General features: G+C 37.0%; 1 non-coding gene across 1 annotated transcript; it reads left to right on the top strand.

Moving 5' to 3' along the window:
- The first annotated feature begins 6,455 nt into the window (after positions 1 to 6,455).
- LOC112700608 (small nucleolar RNA R71) lies at positions 6,456 to 6,562 on the top strand. Its single transcript, XR_003153514.1, has one exon. It is a non-coding gene; the product is annotated as a small nucleolar RNA R71 (small nucleolar RNA).
- The last annotated feature ends 631 nt before the right edge of the window (positions 6,563 to 7,193 follow it).

The following is a 7,193-nucleotide window of genomic DNA, read 5'->3' as shown; positions in this document are numbered from 1 at the left end:
TTTTGTTGTGTTCAAGGATTAAACTGGAGTATAAGATCAGAGAATTCATAATATGATCTGGATTCTAATTCCGAATGACACTGACATTCTCTGATTCAAAGGAGAGTGAGATGCCAAAACTGTTCAAAATTACAATGAATAAACCCCAATTTTAAGAATAGACTTAAGCATGACTAAACTCTCACTTCTCATGCAAATTCACATCTTAATCATGCACTTATTTTGGTTGTTTGAGGACAAGCAAACAATTCAAGTTTGGTGTTGTGATGCGTGAGCATCTTTCTTATCTTTTCCTAGTGAATTTGTATTTAAATTTTGAGTTTAATCCAATTATTATCTTTTAGCCACTATGGTGCTACTTTGAGTCTCGTGCAATTCTGTTTATTTAGGTAGCATTTAACTAGATTTGATGGAGAAAAAGCTTGCACAAATGGAAGGAGCACAAGAATTAAAGGAGATGATCAGCGAGGAGCAACGCGTGCGCGTACTGACGCATGCGCGTGATTTGGAGATTTGTTGCAGTGACGCGTGCGCGTACCTGACGCGTACGCGTGACACGCGAAGAAGATCATTGACGCGTACGCGTGACTAATGCGTACGCCTGACATGCACCACGTGCAGAAAACTCAGAAAACACTGGGGACGATTTCTGGGCCCCATTTTGCACTCAAGTAAGGCGCAGCTCTCTGCCAAGTTAGGCACGGATCTAGTGAAGCCAAGTGGTCCCCACATTACAAGGCGCGGATTATTTGATTAATTCTGATTTTAATTTAAATTTAAAAATAGGAAAAGATATTATTTTAAATTTAGAAATTAGATTTTAAATTAATTAGGATTAGATGTAAAAGATATGGGGATTCTATTCCAATTTACATTCCGTACTTTTACAGTTTACCTGAATCATTATTTTCTCTCTGAACCATGAGCAACTAAACCTCCACTGTTAAGGTTATGAGCTCTGTCTATTGTATGGATTGATACTATTATTTTTCTATTTTAATTCATGTTTGATTATATTTCAAGAATTGTTTTCGTTCTTATCTTTTGGGTAGAACGGAAGTATGACCCTCTTTCTAATTGAGTTCTTGTATAACTTGGAAAAGCTCTTTACTTGAACAACAACTTGAAAACATATTCTGCTAAATTTCTAATTATTTGAATTTAACGGGATACGTGACATATAATCCTCTTCTATTTGGGTAATTAGGATTTTTGTGGCATGATAACTAGAATTAAACTTCACTCCCTAATTGGAATTAATTGACCAAGGAATTGGCGGTTGATGAATTTTAGAGGAGTCTAGAAAGGTTTAAGGAATTAGGGTCTAGTCACATATAGTTTGCCATGAATTGATCTTGCATGATGAAAATAGTTAGTAAGAAAAGTCAATCCAGAAAATAGATAACTCTGAAACCTTAATTGCCTTCTTCATATTGTTTCTCCCAACTTATTTACTTGCCTGTCTTTTTAATATTTTGAATTTATTATTTATGCTTTTGAATCTTCAAAACCATTTTCTGTTTGTCTGACTAAGCTAATCACTCAAGTATTGTTGCTTGATCCATCAATCCTCATGGGATCGACCCTCACTTACATGAGGTATTACTTGGTACGACCCGGTGCACTTGTCGGTTAGTTTGTGGTTATAAATATCCGCACCAGTTGTTCATTCTCATTCGGATTTGCCATATTGGCATTAACAGCACGATTATGATCCACAGTGGACTTTGCAGCTTCCTTTTCAAAGGTCTCACTTAGATTTTCATTATCCTTGTAAAGTCTAGCTTGTTGGAAGCGCCCCCTGAAGGTCCTCTCAGGTTCAAGATCAAAATCAAGAAGGGGCTCTTTATCCATGTTCCTGCTTATAAACAAATAGAAAACAAAGGAAAGTGGAACCTCTACATCAGAGTGCAGAGAATTTCCAGTGAGGTAACTCGTGTAAAAGAAATAAAATGAAATAAATTGAAAAACTAAAGCAGAACAATTCAAAAATCACTAAACAGAAATCGGAATTTTTTTTCAAAAATTAAAAATAACAATAAATAGAAAATCAAATTAAAACTAGGGCACATCAACTTAATTTAGAAATTAAGAAACCTAATTGATGCAAAATTCAAAAATTAAAAAAAAAATTAGAACTAATAAATAGAAAAATAAAAAAAAAGTAAAAATAATGCAAGGAACAAACGAAACTAAAATAAAAAAAAAAAAAGACTATAAAAAATAAAAGACACATAAACAACAGGATAACTAAATAATTTAATAACTAAAATGAAAATAAAATTAAAAAGGAAAGTAAAAGAAATGAATATAAGGGCTAGAGTGAAGAAAAAGCAAGAAAAAAAATAAAGGAAAAGAATGAAAAATAATAATAATAAACTAAAATAAAATTAATTAGAAGAAAAATATCTAATCTAAGCAATCAAACAACTAGTAGTTGTCACACAGTCAATCCTGGCACCGGCGCCAAAAATTTGTGTGGAATTTATAACCACAAATGAATCCGTAGTGCACCAGTCGTACAAGTAGTACCTCAAGTGAATAGGCGTCCACAAGGATGTGACTAAGAACAATGATTGCATGATTTACTTAGTTAAACAAGAAGAAAAGAATGTCTGGGTCTCAAATGAATTAAACAGTAAATCAGAAAATTAATAAAGCAAGCAGTAAATGGTGTGAGAATTATGAGTAAAACAGTTAAGATTTCAAAGATGTTTATTTTCCGGATTACGTTTCTCACCACTACTTTAATTATGCAAGATTCAATTTATGGCAAAATATGTGACTAATTTTAATTCCTTGACCTTTTTAGTCTCCTCTAACCTTCATCAACTGCCAATTCCTTGGTCACTTGATTCTAATTAGAGGTTATATTCAAATCTAGTTTATGTGCCACAGAAATCCTAATTATCTAATATAAGAGGATTATATGTCATGTATTCCGTTTAGTCCAGATAATAGTGATTAGGAGAATTTATTTTCAAGCTATTGTTCAGGTAAAGAGCTTTTCCAAGTTTTACAAGAACTCAAATAGAATAAGGGTCATACTTCCGTTCCACCCAGATCATAGATAAAAAACGAAAACAATTCTTGAAATTGAAATCAGTACATGAATTAAAATAGAAAAGTAATAGTATCAATCCATAGAATAAACAGAGCTCCTAACCTTAACAGTGGAGGCTTAGTTGCTCATAGTTCAGAGAGAAAACTAGGGTTCGATAAAACTGTAAAGTACGGAATGAGATAAGAGAAAAGAGAAGAGCCCGAAAGGCTAATTTTTTCCTTTAATATCTTATCCAAATTAATGTTAAATATATTTTCTAAAACTAAATAATATATTTCCTATTTGTAATAAAAATAAAAGTTTTAATAAAAATTTATATAACATCTTTGCTGCTTGCTTTATCATGGGCTGGGATTTGGAGTGCGCTTTCAAGCTTTGGCGCAGTGAATTAGGCATGGAGGTGCAGCAAGTATTGAAAGGCAATGTTTCGGGCCAACTTGGAGAATCCCAAGTTAGGTGCCACCAAGACCGTACAGCTAGAAAGAAGTGTATACTATTATACATAATTGGAAAGCTCTAAAAATTAGCTTTTCAATACCGTTGGAATCACGTCAATTGGACCTCTATAGCTCAAGTTATTTCTGTTTGAGTGCAAGGAGGTCAGGGTTGACAGCATATCCACTTTCTTCCTCTTCTTCTATAAAATTCTGTCAAATCCATTGAATACTACTTGAAATAAACAGAATTGCACACAACTCAAAGTAGCATCCATAGTAGCTAAAAAGTAGTTAAAAATTATTAAACTTACAAATTCAAATGCAAATTCACTAAAAAAGATAGAAAATATGCTACGCATCTCGCACGGAGAGAGTTTTTTTTTTTTACTTAGAAAAGGATCATGTGTGCACACATAGGTGTGCGTACGCACAAAGAGCGAAAATGGCTGAGGTGCGCACGCACAGAGAGGTGCGAGTGCTCCGGGCAGAAGGGCTACAAATGAGTTAGCGTGCGCAAACATGGGTGCATACGCATAGAATGCACGAAAAGGGGTTGGTGTGCGTACGTACAAGTCTGTGCGTACGCACAAAGGGCGAAAAAGACTGGGATGCACACGCACAAAGATGTGTGAGTGCTCCCAACAGAAGCTGCATAAAAGGGTTGGCGTACACATCTAGGGGTGCGTATGCACACTGCCATGTTTCTCCAAAAATTTTGCCTCAATTCCTATGGCACTTAACTTGAGCTCAACAAAAGTTTTAACCCAAAACATATAGAAATTCATCAACTCATGATCCATATAAAAATCAACCTATCTATGTTCAAAATTAAATTAATCCTAAGCTAACCAGACAAAAAAAAATGCAATTAAGTCAAATTATAAACAAAGAGAAGGATTAGAACGATGTTATCATGGTGGAGTGTCTCCCACCTAGCACTTTGTTTTAACGTCCTTAAGTTGGACATGTATAAATTCAATGATCACTACTTGAAGCCTTTCCAAGGAGAAAAATCTCTAACCCCTTGGCATACTTAGCTTGTGTGTGCTCCAATGACTTAGGCTCCTTGACAACTTTTTCTTCCTCTTGACCGACATTAAGCTCAATCATTTTCTCTTCAATTAGATCACACCCAAAGATAGAATATACTTCATGGGGTGGTTTCTTAGCTCCATCCAAGGTGAATTTCACCACTTTCTCTTCAGCTTCAAATGAATAAGCTCCTGAAAAAGCATCCAACTTGAACCTAGATGTCTTCAAAAACGGCCTCCCAAGGAAGATGGAACATGGGTATCTGAATCAATTGGAGGTGTCTCCAAAATGTAAAAGTCCACCAAAATAGCAATTCTTGAATATTCACCAACACATTCTCCGTAATTTCCATAACTGACACAGTACTCTTGTCCACCAACACAAATCTTACTCCGGACCGCTTCAAGGGCGACAATTCAACTTTTCATAGATAGGGAGAGGCATGATGCTAACACAAGCTCCTAAGTCACAAATGCAATTCATGAACTTCATTCCACCAATCACACAAGTCACCAAGTAAGGTCGGGATCACTACACTTTTCGGAATAAGAGAAGAAATATAATTATTTACCGGACTCTTGCCTAGCTCACCAATTTTCTCCTTGTGAGTACAAACATCCTTTAGAAATTTGGCGTATTTTAGAATTTGTTGGATGGCTTAAAAAAGAGGAATGGTAACCTCTGCATTCTTGAAAATTTCCACCACATTAGGGTCAAAGTCCTTATGCTTCTTGGCCTTTTTAGCCACCGACAGAAAAGGAATTGGTGTAGGCTCCTCAAGGAAAATTTTTCTTTTGGGCTCCTTGACCTTCAATGGATCCTCCTCTTCTCTTGCAACATCTTTCTTTTCTCCCTCATTCAATTCTACCTCCTCTTCGATTTTTTCATTGTGGTTTTCCTTACTTATATTTATAGGCTTAAAACCAACTTCATCCAATTTTGTACCACTCCTTAGGGTGATTGAATTAATGCTTCTCTTGGGGTTTGGTTGAGGTTGAGAAGGTAGGCCACTCGAGGTAGAAGCTTGAGGGGTGTTGTGATTGTTGGAAGGAGATAGAGTCAACTGGGATAAGGCTTCGGTAATGGTTTCCATGTAGGTTTCTTGCTTCTTGTGGAACTCCCGTTGCTCTTGTATGAAGCTTTGAAGTGCGTCATTCATATAAGGTTGATTTGAAGAGGATGGCTGATTATTTTGGTGAAGTGTAGGCCTAGTGTGTGGTGGTTGATATCTTGCTTGAGGTTGAGAGTGTGATTATTGATTAAGTTGTGGGTGGGGCGGGCTTTATGGTTGATTTGATTGGTAGTGGGATTGAAGTGATTGTTGGTAAGGTTGTTGGCCTTGAGAGGGTTCGTGATAGTAAGCTTGTTGCATTGAAAAAGGTTGAGCTTGAGAGGATTGATTCCACCTTTGATTTGAGTTGTCTCTCCACCCTTGACTTTGGTTTCCTCCATAGTGGTAAGATCCTTGATTGCCTTGATTGAAATTGGACCTTTGTAGATAGAGATTTGCCACCGCCAATGTGTTGTCTTCTTGGATTTGGGGGCATTCGTCGGTGTAGTAACCATTGCAAGCACAAATACCACAAGATCTAGAAGGCCCTTCAATCCTAGAAGGTTGAGGTGGAGCAAGTAACATTGGTGGAATTTGTTGACTTTGAGTGATTTGTCTTAACAAAACCATTATTTCACTAATTTTCTTGGTCAAGATAGCGTCACCGGAAGGTGAGACTTCACTGATAGCCTTTGGTTAGGGGTTTATTGCCCTTAGATGTTGAGTTGAATCCGTCAAATCCACAATGACTTCCCAAGCTTCTTCTGCGGTCTTGTTTTTAGTGAGAGATCCTCCACTTGAGGCTTCAATAAGTAGCTTGTCTTGAGGGACCAAGTCTTGGCAAAAGTAGCTTATGAGCACCAATTCATCAATGCAGTGGTGAGGACAAGACTCCAACAACTTATTGAATCTCTCCCAATATTCATAAAGGGTTTTTCCATCTCTTTGCATGATGCATGAGATTTCTTTCCTTAAACGATCCGTCTTTTGAGATGGAAAGAACTTTTCAAGGAACTCCTTGCGCAACAAATTCCAATTAGTTATCACTTTATCAGATTGGGTGTAAAACCATTCTTTTGCCTTTTCCTCCAAAGAGAAAGGGAAAGCAAAAACCATTACGGATATTTCATCCGAGCCATGCCTTCTTGCGGCTTAGCACACAACTTGAAAATCTTTCAAGTGCTTGAGGGGATCTTCACCCGGCAAACCATGATACTTTGGAAGCAAGTTGATCAAACCCATATTGAGTTCAAAGTTCTCATCTAAATCCGGGTACCGAACTTGTACGGGTTGCAAAGTAATGTCTGGAGCTCCAGCCTCCCTGAGAGTGACTCTCCGAGGAGGTGCCGCCATGTTGTTGTCACCTAATTCACTCACAGAAATTTTAACACTTCCAACAAAAGAATACAAGGTTCTCTCGTTTAATGAAAAATGAGAATCATGGTTAGAAAGTGATTGTGAATCGGGTCGCTCTTCAAGAGAATCCGATTCACTATGCACAAATGCTAACCGGCACCGAGCTTGCCTAAGATGAGTTAGCATCCTTTCTATTTTAGGATCAAAAGTGGCCAAGCTCGGGTCTGGAAGCGACCGTGTCATTCAACTAAGG

The sequence above is a fragment of the Arachis hypogaea genome, chromosome 6 (genome assembly GCF_003086295.3).
Source record: "Arachis hypogaea cultivar Tifrunner chromosome 6, arahy.Tifrunner.gnm2.J5K5, whole genome shotgun sequence".
NCBI lineage: Eukaryota > Viridiplantae > Streptophyta > Magnoliopsida > Fabales > Fabaceae > Arachis > Arachis hypogaea.
This window is presented reverse-complemented; position numbering and strand designations above follow the sequence as displayed.